The following is a 26745-nucleotide window of genomic DNA, read 5'->3' as shown; positions in this document are numbered from 1 at the left end:
TGAACCCTGTTGACTGGAATCTGGAATTAATTGAGCACCCAGGTCCCTCCCCGCCAGGTGATAAACACTGAGAATACAGGATGCAGTTGTAACCTTAGCCTAAAACAGATCATCGCTGGCTCACACCCCAACCCCAGTTCCTCTGCTCCCCACAAAACTTAGCATATCTTCCCAGGCACATAGAAGTACTATTTTTATTTTTTTCAGTTCTCTCCGTCCTTTGCTCCATCTCCACCGGCCCCACAACTACAAATAGATGCCTTCTGGCTTCTTTCCTGTCGTCCCTAGAGTTGTGGAATGTTGTTTTGAAATTCTTCTTTGGATTTTTGTTTCCAAATTTGTATTTGCCATTCTTAGACTAATGTCTGGCACACAATGGGTGTGAATGCCCATGACAATAAATCCAAGGTGAAAAGACAGGGGACACGGGTTGGGGTGAAGCTCAGTTGGTAGGGTGCTTGCCTGATATGCACCAGATCCTGGGTTCAATGCCCAGCATGGCATGATAGTCCACACCTGTAATTCCAGTGCTTGGGAGACATAGCAAAAGGACCACGAGTCCAAGGCTTCATACAGAGTTTGAAGCCAGTCTGGGATAATAGATTCCATCTTTAAAAAAAAAAATCAATATATAAAAATGACAAAAGCCAATAATTTTCCCAATGTTTTATTAGGTATTGTCTTCATTTACATTTAAATGCTATCCCGAAAGTCCCCTAATAATCTTTAAACCAATAATTTTTAAGAGTAAAGACCAGACTGATTTACACAAACAACATGGCTATATTACACGTAGGGGTTCAGGTACCCATTTCTCCTCATGCCACAGAATCATTATTTCTGTCCATGCCTAAAACATCAAACAAAATCTTAATCTACACTTGTCAAGTAACAAATGAATAATGATAAGATGCTCAGTCAATCTCTGGATAATATGGAGGAGGAGCTTTTCATGTTATTATAACTGTGTGTGTATGATGGGACTGGGGGCACGCGCATGTCACCCTGTACGTATGGAGGACCGAGGGCAGCTTCCTGGAGTTGGTTCTCTCCTCTAGGTGGATTCCAGGCATGGAACTTGGATCATCGGGCTTGCATAGCAGGCACCTTGCGTGCCAAACCATCTCCCCAGCTCTGGAAGAGGATTTCTATCAATATTGATATCTGAAATATTTCCTGAGAGGGCTGGAGAGATAGCTCAATGATTAAGAGCACTGACCGCTCTCACCTGAATCACCCACACAGTGATTCACACCCATCTGTAACTCCAGTTCCAGGGCATGCGACTGCCTTTTCTGAGCTCTGTGGGCACTGTGGGCACAGTGTACGTGTACACATGCAGGAAAGCACTCATAACACATAAAATAAAACATCTTTACAATTTTTTCTTGGGCAAAGAGTGAATGAATTTAGGTGAGTAGACTATAAATATTATCAGGAGAATTTCATAGGGAGGGAGCTACATTAGCATCACTCCTGGCTAAGGTGAGTGCACCTCCCTGATCCATTCCCAGTGGTGGGGGTGAGGAGCTGGAGCTGATGGGTGGGAAAGGCCTTGCACACAGAACGGGGTGGGGTGGGGGTACATGAGTGTGAACCACGTGACTGTGGGGCTTTGGTGACCGTGGCCCACTTTCTTCCAAACACTTGGGAAAATACATTTATAATCCCACCCTGGTGCTGCTGCCGTTGTATTCTCTTCTCATTGTACATTTAAATTCTAGAAACTGTCCAGTTCATGTGGACATGCATAATAAGTGGCCCCAGATCCAATTCTAAATGGAAGCCAGAGCCAGTGACCAGACTCTAGGAAAGTGTAATTACCTCATGCGCAGAACTGCATTTTCTGGGAGGGCTTTTATCAGTGTGTGGAGCCCCAGATGTACATCTCAGGCATTAAAAGGCAAAGGATTTATGAAGCACATTTTTTCTATTTCCTGATGGGAGGAACCGTTCCTCCTTTTTGCAGAAGACTTAGTGTTCGAGTGCATCCCAGCCCTTAAGGGAAAGGAAGAAAATTACATCAGAAATCTATGCATGCTAAAATAATGTTCCCTCAAAATGGGGGAATGATTGATTCTTTCCATATGTTCTTATCCTATTTCAATTTAAATTAATTTTGTAGGAGTCATTAACCATCCCCTGTAGTTTTTTTTTTTTTTCTAGATTTTCTCCTAATGCTGACTTTGGCACACCTGCAGCCTGTAAGCATCTTTATGGTTAATCTGTCGAACCAAAATTAATTTCAGTGCAAAAGCTAAATGGTCCTCCAGAGCCCTTCCTCATATGCGTGGCTGACTTTCATCAGGGACAGACAACACAGCCCAATGAGGGTGATGGAAACGTTTCAAGGGATCCCTTCCAAAGTCTTGCATTATCTTTTTTTTCTCCTTCTTCTTCTTTATTTCGTCCCAATTTGCAGGTGCAAAAATCCCATTTGTAATTCTTTAATTCCAAGGGTGATGAGTGTCTTGGGGTCTCAGAATTCGGCACAAACAGCCAGCTGGGATGTGATAGTCCACGCATGAGTGGTGGCAGGTGCAAAAGGACAGGCAGCACAAGGTTGGGCCCCCTCTCCTTGTCCCTCTTTGCCTCTTCTGGATGGGTATGTGAGTACCGGAGCTGAGTTAGACATCTCCAAAGCTGCGCTGCTGTACACCAGGAAAAGGACCTAGTACCAACCCATGTTTCCAGGAGTCTTATTTGGCTTCCTTTATTCAAGAAGGGCTGAGTGCACTCTCTGTTTGTTTTGTGCTGTGCCTGTTGGGCACATTGCTCGCTATCGCTCTGCTCTTAATAGACGATCTTTTCACGGAGGTTGAGAACATCTATATTTAGAAAACAATACAAGATGTACAAGATGGAAAATTTAGAGAAAAGCAGGAGCTCACTGAAAAAAAGAGGAGGGGGTGGCAAGGAAATGAGCACAGACCCTGTTCACCACAGGCGCCATCCCTGGCATCCAGGCTCGATTGCTCTTCCTTGGAAAGTGGAGTCATTGTGGATCTGAGAAAATACACCACGGCCAAGGAAAACATGGATACAGTACAGGAATCCAGGCAACGACAGATGGTTGTATCATCCAGGAAAAGCCTGTCCACGTGGCTCCAAAGGTCCCATATATTCTCTTTGTTAGGGCTTGGTCAGTATATGGCGATCCATTAAGGGCAGTGGCTTCTTTCTGGACAAGGAGTGGTTTATTTCTTTGCGGTTTCTGGAAGTTCAGGATTGGGGATTCTTACACTGAAATGTCTCCCAACAGGATCTGGTTTAAGGTCTCTCAGAAAAGGACGCTTTGCAAAGATCAGTGGGCAAAACACTCAGATTGTTGTTGTGTTTTGGTTTGGTTTTTTGAGACAGGGTTTCACTGTGTAGCCATTTATATTCTGGAACTCGCTCTGTAGATCGGGTTATCCTCAAACTCAGAGATTAAAGATGTGTACTACCAGGACACAGGGAGTTGTTGTTGTTGTTTGTTTTGTTTTTTCCTTTTTTTTTTTTTTTTTTGGTTTTTCAAGACAGGGTTTCTCTGTGTAGCCCTGGCTGTCCTGGAACTCACTCTGTAGACCAGGCTGGCCTTGAACTCAGAAAATCCACCTGCCTCTGCCTCCCAAGTGCTGGGATTAAAGGCATGTGCCACCACTGCCCAGCTTATTTTTGTTTTGTTTTGTTTTGTTTTGTTTTGTTTTTCTTAATGGAAAAAAAAAGGAAGGTGGGGAGTTTGGAGGCTGGAGAGGACATTGCTAAGTCTACAGCCTTGGCCTGTGGAACCGTTAAGATTGTCCTCATTGATTATCTTAAACCTTAAGTCTGTTTGATTGTCTCTGGGCTTAGGATATGCCCCATATCCCTTGGTTATTTCCACATGGTCTCTTTAATGCTGTATAAGATACTGTACTCTTTTATGTTTATATATGGATACATTTACTTATTTTATAGTATACCTGGCATAGAAACATACCTGATTGGATTAACAAATATATATTAGTTGCCATAGCTACTTGTTTTTATTAATAGTAGATATGCACAGGCACTATCTTTGATATTAAAAATACAATGAAACTAAGAGTGGTGGTGCATGCCTTCCCTCTGAGGGCCAAGACCAGAAGACCACTAAGCCAAGGTCAGCATGGGCCATACAGTGAGTTTAAAGACATCCTGGGATGGGGAACAAGACCCTATCTCTCTTTCTTCCTATGAATCTATTTGGCAAAAACCACACAGATCCAGTTTACACACAGATGACTTCATTCACAAGTTCAAGGCCACCCTGGGAATATGACTCAGTGGTATAGACTCTGTGCTCGGTATGTGCAAGGTCTTGGGGTTCAGCTCTTAGCTTTATTACACACACACACACACACACACACACACACAGAGAGAGAGAGAGAGAGAGAGAGAGAGAGAGAGAGAGAGATACACAGGTACACACAATTCAAGGCCCATGATCATTTTAGATGCTAGGATCTAAAGAGATACAATTCATAATGAAAGAGTTCCAATAACGTTGCTGCTGCCTGGCTCACCTCACCTCAAGCAGAACCCATCCTGAGCATCAAACTCTGGTTCTGTGAATAAGAAAGTAACCCTGATGTCTAACCCTCCAAGGGACTGAACTCGCCCAGTTGCCAGTGAACTGCTTTGAGCTCTAGGTGAGAAGTCTTGAACTTAACTCTTTCTTCACTGTTTCTCTTTAGTGGTCTGGCTTTCCTGGGGAAAGGAAGTGGGCAGAACCTCAGAGTCTACAGAAAATATCGTGAGGGCCCTGGAACCTTTAGTGTTGAGTCTTGGTTTAGCCGCTGTTCTTAGCTATAGGCAAATTCTCTTTCCTGAGCAACAACCCCACAGGTGTTCTGCTTTCTCTGATACTTTAAAAGGCCATTTTGCAGAGTAGTGGGTGACATCATGGAAACTGTTTGGAGTCAGACAGTTCTGGATCATTGTTCAACAAATATTTATTTAGTGTTGCTATATGCCAAACACTATTCTCGGTGCCAGAGAAATTGTCTTTGAAGCTCACATGAGTGTGTGTGTGTGTGTGTGTGTGTGTGTGTGTGTTCCAGTATAATCTATGGCTTTAGGAAAATCACTTAGCCCATTTGAGTTTGCTTTTATCCATCTACAAGATCGATAAAAATATTGTTATAGTAACATCTCAAGATTTGATGTTAACATAGAACATGACACATCAAACAACAGACCTGTCTGCTCACTGTTTGTTTGTTTGTTTTTGGTTTTTCAAGACAGGGTTTCTCTGTGTAGCCCTGGATGTCCTGGAACTCACTTTGTAGACCAGGTTGGCTTCGAACTCAGAAATCCGCCTGCCTCTGCCTCAAGAGTGCTGGGATTAAAGGCGTGCGCCACCACGCCCAGCTCTGCTCACTGTTTTTAAGATGACTTTGTTCACAATAGCCAAATCAGAAAATCAGCCTAGGTGTCCATTGACAGGTAAAATGGATAGAGAAGGTGAGATAGATATCTATACATGATAAAATACTTATCCATGAAGAAGTACAAAGCTAGATCATGTGCAGGGAATGGAACTGGAAATCACCCTGTTAAATGAAACAAGCCAGATGTGGGATAACAGAACCTACATGTTCTCTCTCTCATCTGGATTAAAAAAAAAAATCAAGACCTGAAAGCAGAAGCAGGAGAAGAAAAGTACCAGCAGGAGCGGGAAGGAGAGGCAATAAGGGTAATGAATGAATGTGAATAAATGCAATAAAAACATCCTAAGTATGTGTAAAATGTCATAACGAAGCCTATTACTTTGTACAATGAACACACAGCAATAATCTTGTTTTATGAAAGATTAGTCATGCCAGGCGAGGCACCTGTAGCCACAACCCCTCAGGATTGGAGGCTGAAGGATTAGGAGTTTAAGGCCAGCCTGGGCTACATGATGCTATATCTCAAGGGGCGGAGCAGAGTCAGGCAGTGGTGGTGCACACCTTTAGACCCATCACTCAGGAGGCAAAGGCGAGCAGATTTCGAGATCAACCTGATCTATAGGGTGAGCTCCAGGACAGTACTTTCAAGATGCAGAGAAACTCTGTCTTGAAAAAACAACTACAAGCAAAGAGAAGAAGGAGAAGAAGGAGAAGGAGATTAGAGACAATAGCCTTTAAAGCAACTGTTTCCATTAAGGGCTCAATTAATGCTAAATAATAAAATAATTAAAATGTAAATACCTATGGAACAAAGCACTCTTTCAGTTGTAGAATTTTACCTAGATATGTGAATTCTTCTTCAACTGTCCTCTAGACTGTGTGGCTTTGAAACCATGGACAGCATAAAGTTACAGGGTTTGGAGACATTTCTTTGTCTTTGACTCCTTATGAGCAACCTCATTTATCAAAGAAATACTTTCTGAGCAGCTACTCTGCATTCAATGCTAGGCTGGCTCTGGATAGGCGGGGGATAAACAAGACCTTGCAGGCTATGCTGAGGATCAGAAAAGCAAGAGGTTGGACTTCGCTGGGCTGCCCACCTGTGGGGTTTATCCTTCTAGGCTTGATGCTGATTGCTGACACCATTCCCCCCCCCCAAAAAAAAAAGAAGAAGAAGAAGGAGGAGGAGGAGGAGGAGGAGAAGAAGAAGGAGGAGGAGGAGAAGAAGAAGGAGGAGGAGGAGGAAGAGGAGGAGGAGGAGAAGGAGAAGAAGGAGAAGAAGAAGAAGAAGAAGAAGAAGAAGAAGAAGAAGAAGAAGAAGAAGAAGAAGAAGAAGAAGAAGAAGAAGAAGAAAGAAGAAGAAGAAGAAAAGAAAAAGCAAGCAAAGACGGAAGCTTTGCACTTGGCAAGCGGTTAGCATAAAGTCCTCCTGGAGACCGCTGCATCGCTCAGTAGACAACCTCTTGGCAACCTCAGTCTCCTCAAGAGGAAACAGATGGCGGAACACCTGCTTCCTGCGGCTGCCCCAGAGGTGAAATTTCAATCTATCAATCTCATTTGATAAACCAGGTTATTTACTCTACCCAAACACATGACCAGTGTCACAGGCATTTTAGAGGATATAAATAAAAATAAGAAAGTGTCCCAGGAGACTTAAGCCACTAGAGGACAAAATACCTACCTGCCTCTGAGGCAGAGGCAGAGGTGGAGTGTGCGCTCATTTGCTTACCCTAGGAAAAGCTGCGTAGGAACCAGGGGCTTTGGGCTGTGTTTACTGACTGAGAGAAGCAAGTCAGTGGGAAACATCTGTTGAGCACCCATTCTATGCCACCGTTGATCACTGCAGACATCCGTGCTGATGTCATCTCAAGGTATTTGTCCATTATTAAGAATAAAGGTGGACCCAGATGTAGCTGTCTCTTGTGAGACTATGCCGGGGCCTAGCAAACACAGAAGTGGATGCTCACAGTCAGCTAATGGATGGATCACAAGGGCTCCCAATGGAGGAGCTAGAGAAAGTACCCAAGGAGCTAAAGGGATCTGCAACCCTATAGGTGGAACAACATTATGAACTAACCAGTACCCTGGAGCTCTTGACTCTAGCTTCATATGTATCAAAAGATGGCCTAGTCGGCCATCACTGGAAAGAGAGGCCCATTGGACACGCAAACTTTATATGCCCCAGTACAGGGGAACGCCAGGGCCAAAAAGGGGGAGTGGGTGGGTAGGGGAGTCGGGGTGGGTGGGTATGGGGGACTTTTGGTATAGCATTGGAAATGTAAATGAGCTAAATACCTAATAAAAAATGGAAAAGAAAAAAAAAAGAATAAAGGTACAATGTTTGATCTTCAGGCAATCGATCGGGTGAAACAGCCCAAAGAACAGCGCTATACACACAGGGAATCAAAGGCATGAAGGATCGGCGCCAGGGGTGGCAGACCTATCACGGGGGGTGACTGTGGGGTGGGAGCAAGGTTGGGTGTGGGGTGGAGAGCTGCCCCTGGAATGCAGCAGCAAGCTTCACAGAGGTGGTAGCATTCTAGTTGAGAAGAAACATGTAAAAGAGGTTGCGACCAGCCGGTCGGGACCAACAGTGCAGATTCTAAGGGCTGCGGGAACTGGCAAACCCCTGCGGCTTTCGTTTTAACCAAGAAGCCTGATTTCCCTGTGGCAAGGCACACGGGACTCAAGATGTTTAGTTTAGTCACAGCACGTTGAGGCCTGATTATGCTTCCTTGTGCGGTTTCCATTCTGCTCAGAAGTCTGTCGGGCTAGCAGCTAGTCTTTACGTTGAAACTTGGCTTGTTTTGCACAGATGGGATTCAGGAGGGAGACATGGTTACACATAGAGTCTCTCTCTGACCCAGGACTGGAGGTGATGAAAAGCCATCCTTGTGTACTTTCTCCTTTCCGTGGGAAGGACTTAGAAGATGATGTTGGTTAAATGCTGCTGTTAAACTCTGGGTCTGAATTGTGACCCTGGACTCAAGTTTTGAATGCTTAGTCCCCTGGTTTGTGGCAGGCACTATTTCAAAGGCGATGGGGTCTTTGGAGGGGGGAGGACTGGCTAAAGTAGGTCACAAGGGACAGGCCTCTGAAGGTTATAGGTGCTTCTGGTCTGTGGTCAACCTCCTGCTCTGATGCCTTTCGAGGAGTCTCTGCTGCATGCTTTTGCCTCCAGAGAGCTCCTTCTGTATGCCTGCCTCCATTGCCTTCTTCCCGTGATAAACCAACACTCCTCCAAACCTGTGAGCCAGAAGGACTTCTTCCTCCCTTGCATTGCCCCCATCAGGTTATTTGTCTGGTTGCTTTTCATTACAAAGACACAAAACAGCACAGATAGGAAGTTGTCTCGGCCAATCATCAGAAGTTCAAATCTCAGGTCTCCCTTTACTAGCTGGTTTTTTGTATAGACTCTTCGCTCCAGTTTGAATTGTGGGCTTGAACCCAGCCATGAAATGTGGGCTACCACTCCAAGTTTGGGGCCCACTAAGGAAAAAAATATCAGAGAAGGTATTTTTACCCTTCTATTTATTGAGTGAACAGGGGCACTCATTGGTCACCCACCCCCCCAGTGTTAAGACCAACCCAAGGGGGCTCTTTGCCTCCATTGCCTGATTCAACTACCACACCTGATAACTGGAGAAGGTGTAAGAGCTCTTTGCAGTAAATGCCGTATGCAGGCTCCCCTGCGTTTTTCCGGGCTGTGATTATATTCAGAAAATACTCTGTTTCTGAAATAGCTGAGCTTATACTCAGGTAGGAAGCCAGGGTTTTGAACCTACAATAATAATCATTAATATTAATCAGGAATGTTTTTATGTAGTAAGTACTATTCCAAGAACTATGTTTTGAATGAACGTACTTACACTTTCTTTTAAAGATTTGTTTTCTTTTGAATCATGTGTATATGTGTGTATCTGTGTGAGTATATGCCACACAGGTGGATGCCTGAGAAGAAAAGAAACAACTGGTCCCCTGAAGCTGGAGTCACAGGTAGTTGTAAGCCACGGGCATGGGTGCTGGGAACTGAGCTCAGGTCCTCTGGAAGCCACCGAGCCACCTCTCCAGCTCCCTAACTTGCCTGCTTTTACAGAGGTCCTGTGAGGTAAGTAGCGACATCTCCACTTTGTTTTCAGTGCTGGGCCCAGAACCCATGCTACGCACTAACCCACTCCTCTCCCGCTGAGTGCCTCCCTGTTGTCTCCGTTTTAGGGTCAGGAAATAGAAGCACAGAGGAAAATGGCTTGCCAACCAGTCAGAGCCAATGTCTCTCTCTACCCAGGCTGGGTGCTCAGCACTTCTGCTGGGAAAGAACTACCATAAGCCATGTTCTTTACAAACCCTTATAACAATAACGTTTTGTGTTCTAATTATAAAACTAAGTCACGGTTGGAATTTTTTTAAATAGAGAAAGGAATAAGGAAGTCAAGATTATTTGTATTTTTATCACCTGGTGATAATGTTTATGAACAGTTGGGTCCATTTCCTTTAAGAAGTTAAATTGCATGGATAATTTTCTTTCCAAGCAGCATAACACCACATGTGACTTTTAAAAATTAATGCTACGATTTGAGCGTTTCCCCATGTTACTAAATATTCTTCCAACCAAAGATTTTCGATGCCTGCAAATATTCCATTTATTCAGAGCTACCATAATTTATTCTTTAAAATCCCATAATACTGGGCCATTAAGTTATTCCCAACATTCCTGGGGCTTGTGTGGGGATCCTTGAGGGTTCCTTAGCTGCTCCCCCTCAGGAACCACCGGGGATGTTCTCATCCCGGTAGCTGATCTACATTTCTCCGCTGTGTAGGAACATCCCTGGGCTTGGAAGGTGAGGGTTTTGAAGAGTCCTCCCCCACCTCCTTTTGAAATGGTGTGGTTTTTCCCTAGCTTTATAAAAATGCCACATATTTTATCATAAAAGTACAAAATAAAAATGTGCAAGGGGCTGGGGAGATGTCTCACATCCACCAAACCGTTATGTGCAACACACACACACACACACACACACACACACACACACACACTCCATGTACACACACTCAAACAGGGCACACAGGTATCCCCACAAAAAGGTAAAAGAAGTAAAAAGCATAAACAAGCAGGACCTGGTAGCACAAATCTGCGACCCCAGCAGAGGACAGACTGAGTCAGGACCTGGTGGCACACACCTGTGATCCCAGCAGAGGAGAGACTGAGGCAGAAGGACCAGGAGTTCATAACCTGAGTTAGTTACATCATAAGACCCTGTCTCCACAAACAATGAAGAGGGAAGAAGAGGAGAAGGTGAAAGAAAAGTAGGAGGAAGAAGAGGAGACAAAACAAAACCTTGACCTACCACCATCACCAAAATAAAATACGAGCAAAAACCTTAACCTCCATCACTCTATCCGTATCTTCCCACGGTGCGCTCTACCTTGGCTTCGTTTCTCCTGTTAATAAAAGTATAGTTCATCGTTCCAAATGGGAGTAGGTCTCTGCCCAAGCCCGACAACCACTGTGAGCTCATGGTTGTATGACACAAAGCTCTGTTTCCCTCTACCACAGACCAATGCCCTACTTTTGGAGAGGTGGCAGCCACTCCATCCACCAGAGTGTGCCTTCCACTTGGGGAGCAAACTGAATATTCTTGGGGCAAATACAAATGAGTTTGTAGGAAAGTAGCCTTAAGTTGGTACTTCCAAAGACGGGCATGTGTGTAAATAGGAAATAATCCGAACATTTTCCAAGTCACCTTTTGCCAGGAAGCATTTCCCTCCTTCTCGCTCTACCTCCTTCCTTTCTTTCTTGTGGTTCTCGCTCTACCTCCTTCCTTTCTTTCCCTTTCTTTCTTGTGGTGTGTGTGTGTCTATGTATGTGTGTGTATGTACATGTGTCTAAGTATGTATGTATGTGTCTATGTGTGTATATGTATGTATGTGTGTGTATGTATGTGTATCTGTGTGTATGTATGCATGTGTGTATGTGTATATGTGTGTATGTGTGTATATGTATGTGTATCTGTGTGTATGTATGCATGTGTGTATGTGTATATGTATGTGTCTGTATGTCTGTGTGTGTATATGTATGTATGTGTGTTAATATGTGTCTATGTGTGCATGTGTGTATATGTATGTATGTGTATCTGTGTATGTATGTGTGTGTCTGTGTGTGTGTGTGCATGTAGAGAGCAGAGAAGGACATCAGACTGCCCACTTGGCTTTCATCTTTTTATTTTTTAGCTTTATTTAACTAGCATGAGTATTTTTTTCTGCATGAATGTATGTGCACCATATGCTCAAAGGGTCCCTGGTTACAGGTAGTGGTGAGTGCCAAGTGGCTGCTGGGAACAGATACTGGTCCTCTGCAAGAGCAACAAGCGCTCTTAACCACTGAGCCAGCTCTCCAGCACATCTTCACTTAACTTTTAATGCAACCTAGGATTCAGTCTTTTTTGTGTTCTCACGCTATTACTTTAATTCTTCAATCTCTCTCTCTCTCTCTCTCTCTCTCTCTCTCCTGTTATAGCTTGAATTAATTCTGTCTTTCTAAAATGTATGTGCTAAAGGTAATTCCTAACAAGACTATTGAAGATGAGATCTTTAAAGAAGTATTAAGGTTAGAACTGGCAAGATGGCTCAGTGGATAGAGGCTCCTGCTACCAAGCCTGATGAGCTGAGGGTCCATGGAAGAAGCAGGATAGGCTGCAAAGTGGATTACAAAGCTGAATGACAACTGGCTTCATCCCGTTGGTCAAAGATGGTGCTGGGCCTCAGAGTTCTGTCCAGACTGTTCTGTGACTTGGTGTCCTATGTAGGCTGGACAGTCATAGGAAAACCCAGCAAGTGCACTGTTACTTTTCTACTGATAAGATAGAGATAAGTAGAAACCGAAAATGTAGAAAGAAGCTGGGCTAGCTCAGACCTAGGATGCTTACTTAGCCTGCGTATGAGACGTTCTGCATTCAATCCCAAGCTCTGAATGAATGAGCGAATGAATGAATACCAAATCATAGTTTTCTTTCTTTATAATTTGATTAATTAGAAACTAATCAATTAATTAGCCAGACATGCTGGTACATACCATTAAACCAGTACTTGGGAGACAGAGACAGACAGATCTCTGAGTTTAAGACCAGCCTGGTCTATAGAATGAGTTCCAAGTTAGCCAGGACTAGATAGAGAAACCCTGACTCAAAAAAAACAAAACAAAATAAGAACAAAAACAGAAATTAATCAACTAATTAATTTGAATGTGTGTAGTTGGATTCATGTATACATATTCTTAGGTGTGTGAGCGAATATGTATTCAGATACATGTCCACATGCAAGTGCATGTATGACACTGGATGTCTTCTTCCATTATTCTCCGTCTTAAATACTGAGGCAGGGTCTTTCCTTTAAACCCATAGCTCACAATTTGGCCTGCTTGTCCCGGAATGCCCTGTGAGAGCTGGGGTTACAAGCAGGCTGTCACATCCACCCGACATTTATGTGTGTTCTGAGGAGCCAAGTGTTGCCCCTAAGGCTCCCACAGCCGTTTCCATTGAGCTATTTCTCCAGCCCCTAGCTGTTGCTTTGCTTTGGTTTGGTTCTGAAATGAAAACAAGCCCTGAGAGTAAAATGTATATAACTGAGGGTGAAATGAAAACTTGATGAATCTGAGGAGAAATCCAGAGTTCCTTGTATTCTGGCCATTTCTTCTCTGAATTAGTAACTATATCAAAAGTAACAAAGGAAAAAAGGGAGCTGTTGGAGAAGGTGAGGGAGACAGGACCAGGGCTTGTCCAAGGGTCCCTCATCCACGGCTCTTCTCTGAGCGCACCCACCTTTAGTGCACAGTGGGTCTGCCAGGAAGAAGGAAAAGCCAGCACTGTTCAGGGCAGGGGCTCACCATAGTCAGTTGAGGAAGCACAAATGAGTGGCTTCTCCAAGGAAGCGTCCAGATTATCTTGTTTCAAGAGCTTTGTCCTCTGAAGGTACATCACAATACAATAGTAGGAGAACCATCATCTTTAACTTGTCATTAGAGAGTCAAGCATCATACTCATCCCAGTGGTTTGTTGGGTTTCGTACAGAGGCTGTCTTAGGGTTTTACTGCTGCGAACAGACACCATGGCCAAGGTAACTCTTATAAAGGACAACACTTAAGTGGGCTGGCTTACAGGTTCAGAGGTTCAGTCCATCATCATCAAGGGGGAAGCATGCAGTATCCAGGCAGGCATGATGCAGGTAGATCTGAGAATTCTACATCTTCATCTGAAGGCTACTAGTGGAAGACTGACTTCCAGGCAGCTAGGACCAGGGTATTAAAGTTCACACCCATAATGACACACCTACTCCAACAAGGCCCCACCTACTCCAACAAGGCCACACCTCCAAATAGTGCCACTCTCTGAGCCAAGCATATACAAACCATCACAGAGGTGCTCTGGGGATGACCCTAAAAACTCTGTTGCGTTATCAGCTGCTCCAAATCCTCAATCATACTCTTAGCCTTTAAAATTTTTACTGTATGTCAGCCATACCTCTATAATGTTTTCTTCTTGTTTTTAAGGAAGCATTAAAAAGAAGTCATTCTTTTTTTATTGCCTAGCTATTTTTATTTCCCTGGATAGCTGATGCTGAGATCATAATAACTACTATTGATAATATATTAATTAATAATTGATATATTATCTTTATTATATATAAATTATGCATAATTAATATATTATATAGTACAATATATTAATCATCAATTGGCAAGTGTTTGGTTTGGCATGGGACTGTTGGAGTACTCTACATTGCCTGCTTTCCTTTTGTCCAGCTAAATATATTAGGTGGAGCTGGTCTCTGCAGAAGACTGCAGAGGTGAACTCTCTGCTCCAAAGGTCATTTTAGTTCAGCTGAACCAACCCTGCTTTGTATTTTATAGCAAATAGTTTGAGGATTGAATGAATCTCAAGCTGCAGAGATTTCTCCCGTCTATTTTTAAACACACACTGGCTCTTTCCCAGAAAGAAGAGAAACAAAAATCCACCGGCAGTTGATCTTTACCTTGTTCCATTGAATTTCCTGAGGAGATTAAAAAAAAAAATCTCTGGAAGCAGGAACAGATGGAGCAGCGAGAAGAACACTGCAGAGCGGGAAACTTCACAAAGTGCTTCGGGAAAAACAAAGAGCTCAAAAAGACGACATCTTTAAAAAAGAAACTCATTTGACTGGAGACAAAGTATCAGACGGAGTAAATATTTGCCTTTCTTTGAAGGAACCAGAGATGATAAACATTGTCACATTACATTGTTCTCCCGGTTGCTCTATCGGGCGCAGATCCTAAGGGTTTCCATTCTGAATTGAGCAACTCGGGTAAGGCTTGGATAAAAATGTTGCTCATTAACATTTCTTCTCTTTCCCTGAGCCATGAATCCATTCTTTAGATATCAGAGAAGTTAAATTTAAAACTCCGAACACCCCATGGATCTGGGGACCGCTAAGCAGATCCCACATTCAGAAGCCATGTTGTTCCCAAAAGTTTGGAAATCTCCCTTTATATGTGGGTGAGTGGTATGAGAACGTCACCCCACCCTGATTTGGCAATAGGTGAAGCGTGGGAGGTGGCCTAAGCTGGGGCGGAGGACTCAGAGCACTCACTCCACTCCCCAGGTCTCTGTGACTCTCTACTGCAGACTTGCTACCACCACACCATTAGATTGAGCTGTGACCTCAAATGTGAGACACTGCAGCCCGTGAAAGGGACCAAAAAGCTGTCACTGAGAAAAAAAAATGCTTAGAGGGGTGTCTCTCAAATTCAACAGGAACTCTGCCTTGCAGATAGTTTCTTTGTTGTGGGGTTTGGGGGCTGTTTTTTGTTTTGTTTTGATCTTAATAAGTGACAAGTTTGTCTTGAGTTTCAAAAGAAAAGAAAGAAGCTTCCATCTTTATATCAATTAAGGTGTCAGGCTGTAAGGGACCTAAACACCCTTTTAATATAAGACAGAGAGGAAACATGACAAGCTGGTTTATGGTGAGAAATAAAATACAAACATGAAGGCCAGTGATAGCAGAGCCCTCCTCGGAAGGCTGAGAGTACATCTTCTTGTCTGAGGATGTAATGAATAAAAAGGAAGGGAGGCAATGTCTTCTGAGGCCCAGTGAACTTGTACCACAACTTCGGTGTAATGAGACTATCTGGAGACCTTGAGGTGAGAGACTAGGAGAGAGATCGTTTGATGCCTGGGGCTATTTACAAGCGTAAAGAAGATGGCAGGAGTCTCAGGGCGCTTTCAGAGTTACTTTATTATGACGCTTTTCATTTATGATTTTCATTACAGTCCTCATTTGAATCACCACATAGATGCCTGTGGCTCACAGATGGGGGTACGGGATTAAAAAGCCTAAGTGTGCTGCCGTCATGAGTCCAGAGAGTTTGGAAAGCATCGTGTGGGTGACTTTGAATGTTTGGCATTACGGGATGATTGCAGAGATGATTATCTGAAAGTGATGGTCAGGCCCAGTTGCAAATGACTGCCTGAAAGAAAATGAGGCTCATGGGAAACCCATCAAAGACCCCCACGAGCTTCAGAAACCAGCCTGGTCTAATTATGTCAGTCACTAACAGAGTGCAGGTGACTTACTTGTTATGATCATTTGGCAGGCTTGCCTCCTTCAAGGAGAGCCTGTGATTCAAGATGCCAGGTCTAGTCACGGCATGGATCAGATAGACGTCCAGGACCTTAAAAAGGCTGCAACCGGCTCCTGGCTCTAAAGGCAGAGACCTCTTAAGGGAATTCTTCTTTGTTGTCTAAAGAGGTCCTCAGAAGGAAGTGACTTCTTTTCTGCTGTTGGTGAACAGATTGTTTACTTATCTATCTACCTGCTTTTGTTATGGTAAACAAGTATTTTCTCAGCACCTGTGTGCCAGGCACTGTGGTAGGTGCTACGGATGAAGCCATAAAACAGGACCCCCTCGTGGAATCCACATTCTAAAGAGTTCAACATAAGAAAATGCATATATAAGCAGATATCTTAGATTGTAAAATGAGCTCTGGAGAAAATAAATGGAGCAATATGGGAGGAAATAAAAAGAAGAGAGAGAGAGAGAGAGAGAGAGAGAGAGAGAGAGAGAGAGAGAGAGAGAGAGAGAAAGAAGAAGTCACCTCAGTGTTTAGGTCTCACGGAGCCTGAGAAAGCTGGGTGGGGGAGGGGGGAATAACAGTGAAGTAGGCAGCAGGTGAAGGCGTCGGAGAGAGCAATGCCACGAAGCAGACATGCGCTGACATAGCTGGGGTGTGGCTGAGTCCCAGGAAAAGGACACTGGGTCAGGGTAGAGGGGCAGGAAAGTAACCTTTAATTCTGAAAGCACCAAGACACCCATGGGGGCTTTTAAGGAAGAGAGGAACCCCTGGCTGCAAATGGCCGCCTGAGAGAAAATGACGAGCCTCATTTTAGCAAGATCCCTTTTGACTGCTGCATGGGAAATGTGTTAGAAAGAGATAAATATGGAAGCAATGAGACCAGTAAGTGAAATGAGGTGATAGTGGCTTGTACTATTTATGCCACGGGGAGGGCAGGGGGGGAGATATTGGCTGATGTGGGGATTCAGTGGGCATGTCTGGGGGACTTTCAGGTTCTTGGGTCCTGGAATGAGAAAACAGAGACAGGAGGGTAGTGTCAGAAGCAGGGGTAGTTTATTAAACGGTACACTTCCAAGGGACAATGTGTGCTGGAGGCAGGGTGGGGGTGGGAGGTGGGGGTGGTGGGAGGTGGGAGGTGGGAGGTAGGAGCAGGGGTGGGGGAATGTTTGGAAATGCAACAGTAATGCAGTGTAGAGTCGGGCTGTCATTGGTGGGCTTCCTCACACATCCTCTGTTATTTATGTTGTTCTACATGCAACTTCATGCATCTTGGTTTCATTTAGCATTGAATCTCCACCCAGGTGTATGCATTATAGTATTATAATAAACCATAGGTCACCGTCAGACGCACTAGAGGCCCTCTGAGCCTATGCCAGGGGCCGTAATTAGTCAGAGGTAGAGGGAGTGTGAGCCTTTCTCCTTGCCAACTAGTTTCTTTCCTGTGCTAATTTTGAACTTGAATACACCCTTATTCTCCTGCCTCATGTGCTATATTGCCCCCTCCCTTAGGTCCTAGACCTGCCAGTCACATTCCCACCAACAGAGTAATGGTGGAAATGACCCTGGGACTTCCAAATTTACACTATACAAAGAAACACAAACAAGGATCTACCTTGTTTGATCTACCTGAAAAATGCATTACTTGAGGATGCCCACCTTGGAAGGAGCCTGGGCTATGGCATGTGACCACGTGCAAATGGTCCAGACTAGAGCCCCAGCTAAGGGCCAGTTGGCAGTCAGCTTCAACCACTAGCTGCATGAGTCAAGTCACCCTGCCATTACCTCCAGCTCCCACTGTTGAGTCACCCTGCTCTCTGAGCCCTCTGCATCAGCCATCTGTGGTTAGGAACTCTGTCAAATATCTGACAAGAGGCAACTTAAAGGTGAGAAGACTTGTGTTGGCTTACAGTGTGAGACTTGCAGCAACTGTACTGGCCTGCCCTCAGGGACCTCAGCAGGTGCTTATGTCATGCCCTGTCACCACTGCCACGTGCCCCAGGTCTGTGTGGTGTGTGAGAGGACCCACCTGCCACCCCAGCTCTCTCTGTGTTCTCCTGTTCCCTCTCTCTGTTCTCTGCCCATGCCCCTTATCTCCCCTTCTTTGCCTCCTCTCTCTGCCCTCATGGCACTCTCTCTCTCTGCTCCCTGTCTGTCTGTCTGTCTGTCTGTCTGTCTGTCTGTCTGTCTCCCTGTCTACCTGTATCCCTTCCCCAGGTTTTCAGTCCTCTCCCCTGCCCCCATTAAACTTCTTTTATATCACATCTGTTGCTCAGTGTAATTTCTCAGGGGTACGCCTTGGCTTGAGCCTGCCAAAGATACCCAACACTGCATTATATTTCATAACTGTGCCAGGGAAAGCATGGCGGCAGAAACATGAGGCAGGCAGGCAGGCAGGCAGACAGACAGACAGACAGACTGAGCAGGAGCCGTAGGAAGCATAAAGCAGACAGGAAGTAGAGCCTGTCTTTAAAACCTCAAGGCTTACCCTTAGTGACCCGCTTCTTCCAATAAGGCTCCTAAAGTTTCCCCAATCTTCGCAATCACATGCTGGAGTTCAAACAGATGGATGGGGTGGGGAATTTCACTTTCAAATTGGCTTCTTCCTGGCTGAGATCTGAAATACGAAGCCCAAATATATCAGTCCAACCTGGGCACTGGTGGCATATCTTTAATCCCAGCACTCAGAAGGCAGAGGCAGGCAGATCTCTGAGTTCGAAGCCAGCCTGGTCTACAGAGCAAGTTCCAGGATAATCGGGGCTACATAGAGAAACACTGTCTCAAAAAAAAGGAAAACAAAACAAAAATGGAAATAAGTTAGTCACATGATACCCTGTCTGGCTCTGTGAACCATTACTATTTGAAATAGGTTGTCACACAGTAGTAGGACAAAACCATCTCTCAGGGAAGAAACAGAGTTGCCCATGGAATTAGAGGACACACTGGCCGGACATGTAGTCATACTGAGTGGTGACTTGGGCATCTGAGTACATACAGACATCCAGGCTGGAGGACCTGTCATAAACAGTGTGTGGATTCATCCCCACTAACTTCACAGGACTGCAGGAGATCAGCAAGGGCACTCGGTGGGCAGAGGAGAGAGGCTGGTCCAAGGCCTTCTCTGAGGAAGTTCAGTGTGTAGAGGTAGAAGAAAGATCAGAGCTCTAATGACAGGGGAGGAGAGGGAACAGAGACTATGTTGAGTGTTTAAAGAAAAAGATTAAAGTAGCCATTGGGTTTGACTGAACCAAGCACCTATGACCTTGAAATGAACAATGTCAGTGGGCGTGGATAGGGCAGAAGCATGAAAGGAGCTGTAATCCCTCAGAGAAGCCAGAGCTGTCTATTCAGAAGTTGGATCAGCCCTACCATAGGCAGTTGCTAACTGCTGCAGAAGGACAAAGGATGCTGGGTCCAGTAAACAGCTTTTTGAATCAGACAGAACTGAACTGAAACAGCTATGGGCAAATAATTTAAACTTATTGACTTTCTCCATCTGCACACTATAGGGGAGTTTAAAACCAAAAAACCATTTTCTCTTCCACGTTCTTCACTGGGGGGCCTGGAAATTGACTTACAAAAGATAGACTTTGCAAATTGGAGGTGCCCTTGACTTAGGAGAGAAACTCAGAGATAGCTAACTGTAGAAATGGTTAGAATCAGAGGATTTTAGAGAATTAACAAAAGGCAGTGGATTTGTAGAGAAACAGCCAAGGCTTTTAGGGGTGGCAAACTGTGGGGGGTAAGTACATGGTGAGGGGAGGAGACTCATGGAAAATAGAGCTCTTTTAGTAAAGTTTGTTAAATTGATTCCTCTTGGTGATTCTCAAGTTACCTTGGAGTTGTCAGGGAACACAGAGGCACACATGGAAACGTATGTCCTACTTTTAGGAAAACAGGGAGGCAGACACAGAGCCTTTCTGCCTGTGCATTGTTTTGTAAGTTAAAATAAGCCATATGTTGAAGTGATGTATTTTGGGGTAGCATATTTAGTCCTCTACAGGGATCAGGATATTAACAGTCCGGGGAGATAACATGGTCCGTAAAGTGCTTTCCTTGCAAGCATGAAGATATGAGTTTGATCTCCAAAAAACGGATAAAAAATAATAATAAACCCGAGAGGTAGTGTGTGCCATGAGGTCAGGGAGTGGGGCAGACGATGAGGTGGACATTGGTTTTAGTCAAGAAAAATCTGCAGAGGTGTCCCTGAAAGGACTCTGAAGTCATCATGAAACACCTCAAGACCAGTCTCAGCACAAAGGAAATTTACCTGCCCCAAAGGGACAGAGGGCAGGGAATAAGAGACAATGACAGGAGATAGAGGATGAGGGAGTGAGAAGGGAAAAGGAACAAGGGAGGAGAGAGGGGGGTATTTGCCCTGGAGGGACAAATATTGCCTCTGGATAGAGAGGAGACAGATGTGGCCCATTGGCAAATGGCAGTTTATAAAGGGAAAGGAGAATCGCCCTCCTCATGTTAGGACCAGGCGCTTAGTTTTCATTGAGCATGCTGATTAGGGCAGCCAAAAGGGAGCTTTTGACTGCTGGACTTCAATACTTTGATAGCTGGACCTTGGAGGTCAGCCACAAAGGGAGGAAATGGCCAAAGCTAGGGAGGTGGGGACAGGATGTCCCTGGGGGCTCACTGACCATCCAGCCTAGCCTATGGTGAAGTACAGGCCAATGAAAGACTCTGTCTCAAAGAACAAGAGGCAAGGTTTCTAAGGAATAGCACCTCAGGTTGCCCTCTGTGTTTCACACAAGCATATCCATGCACACACATACACCCACCACATACATTCACACGCACACATACACTCACCATACACATACACACACATGCATACAGACACACATACATACCCCCCACATACATTCACACACACACATACACCCACCATACACATACACACACATGCATACAGACACACATACATACCAACACACACATTCACACGCACACATACACCCACCACACACATTCACATGCACACATACACCTACCACATACATTCACACGCACACATACACCCACCATACACATACACATACATGCATACAGACACACATTCATACACACATACACACATACATAAACATACACACACATGTACACACAGAGAATAATAATATTGTGCTTCATAGATTTCCATCGGTACAAAATGAGACAGGATTTTAGCTCAAGCTTAGGCATGTAACAATTGCTCTATGATTGTCTTTAAAGCCCATTTATTGACCAGGCATGTTGGAATAGTCCTATAGTTCCAGTACTTGGGAGGCTGAGTCAAAACAATCATTATTCTAGGCAATTCTGGTGCAGGTAGTGGCAACTTGTTTAAACAAAACCAAACCATGCACTTAAAGAGTGGCTACTTGTGTGCCAGGCTCTTTGCAGGGCTCACAGCATAGAAGGCTGAGAAGTTCATGGTTTTCAGAAACTCTGCAGGCTACTGAGGAGCCTCACCTACAATCAATCGCATCTTTGTGGCAAAGGGGAAAGCCTTTGCAGGGGAGTGGGATCTTGTCTGCCACTGAAGGCAGGAAGCCAGTTTCCCAGGAGGAGAAGCTGGGGAGCGTATTCTAAGCATAGAGAATATCCCATGCAAAGGCTGGGGACTGAGGATGCCATGTCCCAGAACTGGAAGCAGCTGAGCATTACTGGTATGTGATGAGGGATGAAGGCAGAAGGTGAGAAGGGATGGGGCTGAAAAAAAAGGAACTTCAATTGTGTCCTGAAGTGAGCAAGACACCGAGTACTTGATGGTAAGGAAGTGAAGGAACAGCTCCTGCACGTGGAAGATGGATGGAGTGTGTCCTTAGCTTTGTGAAATACCTCAATCTTTAAAAGACAAAAACAAAAAACAAAAAAATAAAACAAAACAAAACAAAAAAACCAAACAAACCCAAAACAAAAAAGAGTATGGAGCTATTTTCCAGCCGAACTACTGCAGTGCCTTCCTTCCCTTGTGGGGAGACATCCGTGGGCCCACTGAATAGAAAATATACCCGAAACAGACTGTCCTGGAGCCACGGTCCTGTTCAGCCGAGGATAACTATGAACGTGCCCCAACACAAAACCTTAAACTTACTTAGAATGTTTCGATTGATTTTGCAATCTATTTATTTGCATGTTTTGGCAATTGGGCTGCATGGTGTTTGAGCCTGAACTTTGTGGGTGACCATGTCATATTAAAATGTCAAAGTTGTGTACCTCTAAAATGAATTATGTCAGATTTCTATACGTGAAAGAAAAGTTTAGCTTTCCATTCTTTCTACTACAAAAATGTCAATCTCGGCCGGGCGTGGTGGCACACGCCTTTAGTCCTAGCACTCAGGAGGCAGAGGCAGGCAGATTTTTGTGTTCGAGGCCAGCCTGATCTACAAAGTGAGTATCAGGACAGCCAGGGCTATACAGAGAAATCCTGTCATGAAAAAAAAATGTTAATCTCATATGATCAAAGAGGGGAAAAAATAGTGTGCTGGAGAGATGGTTTGGTGGGTAAGAAAATTTGCTGGATAAGTACAAGGATGCAAGTTTGGACCCTAGCACCCATGCAGTACACTGAGTGTGGCCATGTGTATCTGTAACCAAGGCCTCAGGGAGACAGACAGGAGAAGTCTTCAGGAGGATTCTTCTCTGAGATTTCCTAGGTGCCAGCCTAGCTTCAGCATCAGCGGGACCCTGTCCCAAAAAATTACTACAGAGTGATAAAACAGGCCATCCGGTGTCTGTCCTCTGTCCTCCATGTGCACAAAATCACATACATGCAACCTCCCTCTTGCACATATGAATAGCAATACACATACATGCAAACACCAAACTCACACACATGTATACCATACAATCACACACACACATACCCACACTCACATGCATACCCCCAACACACTCACAAACATACACACGCATACCCCATACTCACACACATACCATACACTCATACACATGCAAATCACACACTCTCACATATATACATGCATACCCCACACTCACACACACATGCATACCCCACACTCACACACATGCATACCGCACAGTTGCACACATGCATACCACACACACATGTATAACCCACACACACACAAAGCTAGAAAGAAGCCAGTAGAGATGTGACTGGTAGTTATATGATAGTGACATTTAGATTTTGTGATGTTTGATGAGTTTAACTCTGTTATGCTTTCTTCCTCATCCTGAATTTATTTTTGTACCTACTTTTTCCATCAGTAATTTTTGTATCCTTTTTCTTAAAGAGCATTCTTTAAATCAGTTATGTTTTAAATAGCACAAACCCTGGATGCTCTACCAGCACTAGCCTTTATTGGTTTTTCTAACCTGCCTGCAACTTTGCAAACAGTCGTTTTATTAAAACTACCCGGTTTCACAGTTTCAGCATGCCATCTGTTGCCAGGACCCTGACGAATGCAGCAGGATTCGTATGAGTCATAATCTCAGTTCATAACTTAGACAACATGGTCCTTTGTATGTACAAAGAAATCCATAACAGTAGAAAGGATGCGTGCTACATATGTATGCCGTACATATTTCCATCTAGAATATTTGCTATGTATATGGCATGCATATTTAAAGACCTGTTAACACTGCTCCCTGGAGGGGGCTCGGAAATAGAGAACAGAGAAGGAGGACTTTGATTTTAGTTTTCTCTCTCTAGTGTGATTTTCCATGGTTATGCGCTCAATTCTCAAGTCAAATTTTCATTTGACGTTTGCTCAAAAATATTCTCTAGGTACTGTTGTTTTTGAGGATGGCTAAAATTTAAGCATGGATGTTCACTTACGGCTGATCAGTATGTGTTTGCTTTGTTTATTTTTCATCTATTTCACTTCTGTTTTAGCAGTGCTAGGGATCAAACCCGGGTCCTCAAGCAGGGTAGGCAAGCAAGGGCTCTGCCACCTAGCTACACCCCCAGCCTTCGCTCCTTCTCAGGCAATTCCAGATATTTCTCAGGCAGGATCCTCCTGCCTCTGTCCTCAGGCAGTTGGGGCTATATTCATACAGCATTGCATCAGCAATATGGCTTATTTTAATCTTCTTTAGTGTCAAGGCTCAGAAAAATACATGGAGATCAGGCATGGCCCTGCCATGAGTTACATACACCATGCTGAGCAGAACACTACACTGTTCATTTCAGGCTGGACTTTGGTCAAAGTTGCTCCACAGTGCATAAAACATTAGCTCTCGGGCTAACCCCTAACGGCTCCCTTTTATAAAGCATCAATTTGCTCCATTTTGAGTACAGACTCTGATGCAGAATGACACAAGTAAATAAGCACCATCTGTCTAGCACAAACCATAAGGCACAGACCGGTAACTTATTTATGCAAATAAAGTATTGCCTCCTCTGTACTGATCGAATGGAATCACAAACACGTGTGTGGTGGTTTGAATAGTCATGGCCCCCATAGACTCATATATTTGAATGTTTGTCTATAGGGAGTGGCACTGTTAGGAGGTGTGGCCTTGTTGGAGTGGGTGTGGCCTTTTGGGAGGAAGTATGTCACTGTAGAGGCAGGCTTTGAGGTTATATATGCTCAAACTATGCCCAGTGTGGTATGCAGTCTCCTGCTGCCTTCAGATCAAGATACAGAGCTCTCAGCTCTTTCTCTAGCTCCATGTCTGCCTGCATGCTACCATGTTCCTTGCCATGACAATCATGGGCTAAAACTCTGAAACTGTAATCTGGTCTCAATTAAATGTTGTTCTTATAAGAGTTGCCGTAGTCATGATGTCTCTTCACAGCAGTACAACCCTAACTAAGACAACATGGAGATATGAGAGGAGTTGGAAAGATGCGTCAGTTGTTAAGAGCACTGGCTGCTCTTGCAGAGGACCTAGGTACAATTCCCAGCACCCACATGGCCACTCACAACTGCCAGTAACTTCAGTTGCAAGAATATTCGACTCCCTCTTTTGGACTCCAAGTGGACCAGGCACGCAAGTAGTACACAGACATAGATGCAGACAAACACTCATACACAGGTGTAATAAAAGCCAGGACTTTGAAGGGATCAAACATACCAGACCAAGAGTGGTTGCAACCCCCTCACCAGAGAGACAGTCCCAGTTGGGCACAGTAGCACTCACTTTCCAATTATCAAGCACTCCAGGGCATGCATGACCCACAGGCACCAATTCCTGACTTGGTTTCTGTCCCTGGGGCTCAGGCTCTGATTCCATTGCTTGAAGTGACCTGGTCAAACCCTCATTTGTCCAGACCCAGCCCTGTGCCTTGTGTCTTGAACCTATTCTGAAGTTGAATCTATTGGGGGTTTCACCTCTCCTTTTATATCTAGTCACCTGCAGTATCTTTCTTTGAGTCTGTTTCACTTCTCTGATCTTGCCTTCAGCAAGGTCTCTTTGAATCTCTTTAACCCTCTTATTGTCATTTGGTGTCTTATATACACATTGTTATGTGACATCTAGTGCATGGCCTAAGAGCTTAATATCAGTAATTAGGGCTGTAATGATAGAGCTCATGACTGCTACCCAGCCAAATCAGTGGCATTTGGTTAACCAAAGCCAATAAGACAGACATTCCTATAGATTTATTATTATTAAATGAAGTCTCACATCACAGAGAACTCAACCATCAACGTTTCTGATGTAGCTTACTCGTGACAGCATGATACCTCAAAGTATGGCAAAGTGGAATCTTGAATACTTTGAAATAAAGATTTTAATTCCAGGAACAAGGTCTTTCTGGTTGCCTGCTCTCCTATTCAAAGCATGTCTCCCCTGAAGTGACCTTTAGGAAACAAAAGTAGGGATTAGAGAAGTGGCTCAGTGGTAACTGGCTGCTCTTGCAGAGGACCTGGGCTTGATCTCCAGCATCCACATGATGGATGGCTCACAACCACCATAACTCCAGTTGTAGGGGATCCAATGCCCTCTTCTGGTCACTGGTACCAGGTATGCATGTGGTACACAGACAGACATGCAGGCAAAACCCCACACACATAAAATAAAATAAAGTAAAAAAATCTGTAATTAAAAAGAGAAAGAAGCCAGGCAGTGGTGGTGCACGCCTTTAATCCCAGCACTTGGGAGGCAGAGGCAGGCAGATTTCTGAGTTCGAGCCTAGCCTGGTCTACAGAGTGAGTTCCAGGACAGCCAGGGCTACACAGAGAAACCCTGTCTCAAAAAAACCAAAAAAGAAAGAAAGAAAGAAAGAAAGAAAGAAAGAAAGAAAGAAAGAAAGAAAGAAAGGAAGGAAGGAAGGAAGGAAGGAAGGAAGGAAGGAAGGAAGGAAGAAAGCAAGAAAGCAAGAAAGCAAGAAAGCAAGAAAGCAAGAAAGCAAGAAAGCAAGAAAGATGGAAGGAAGGAAGGAAAGAGAGAGAGAGAGAGAGAGAGAGAGAGAGACAGAGAGAGAGAGAGAGAGAAATCAGATTCACTTGTCCCCAAGATGACTCTTAGGGTGAGAGCCCCTCCCTGTTAAACAAGCTATAAAAGCCTGGAGTGGTCTCTGGTCCTTTTCTCCTCACTCTTCAAAAGGCAAATCCCCAAATATTCCTGTCCTAAACCTGGACTCCACAGAAAATCCAAGAAGAATCTGAACCAATAGCCCTCGCAGGAGGAGACAAGGAGCTGGGCCTGTCAACAGGCCGGATACACTTTTGCTCAGTCATGGTCTTCACTAATGTCCACGCTTCATTAATCTGCCCCAGAGCAGACAGTTTCTGCTACTGCGTTAGTTTGGCCTTGGCTGTTGTTGACTCTTCTGAGACAGGAGGTTATTC

General features: G+C 44.3%; 1 long non-coding RNA gene across 2 annotated transcripts; it reads right to left on the bottom strand.

The window, feature by feature from the left end:
• Positions 1-651: 651 nt before the first annotated feature.
• Positions 652-14877, bottom strand: Gm39843. Of its 2 annotated transcripts, none has more exons than XR_866406.1 (2): positions 14418-14877; positions 652-2828 (listed from the first exon to the last, which is right to left on the bottom strand). It is a non-coding gene; the product is annotated as a predicted gene, 39843 (long non-coding RNA). The 2 variants fall into 2 exon arrangements; XR_866407.1 differs by having other exon boundaries at positions 652-1998.
• Between the last annotated feature and the right edge of the window lie 11868 nt (positions 14878-26745).

Source organism: Mus musculus, chromosome 2, assembly GCF_000001635.26.
Source record: "Mus musculus strain C57BL/6J chromosome 2, GRCm38.p6 C57BL/6J".
Lineage (NCBI taxonomy): Eukaryota > Metazoa > Chordata > Mammalia > Rodentia > Muridae > Mus > Mus musculus.
This window is presented reverse-complemented; position numbering and strand designations above follow the sequence as displayed.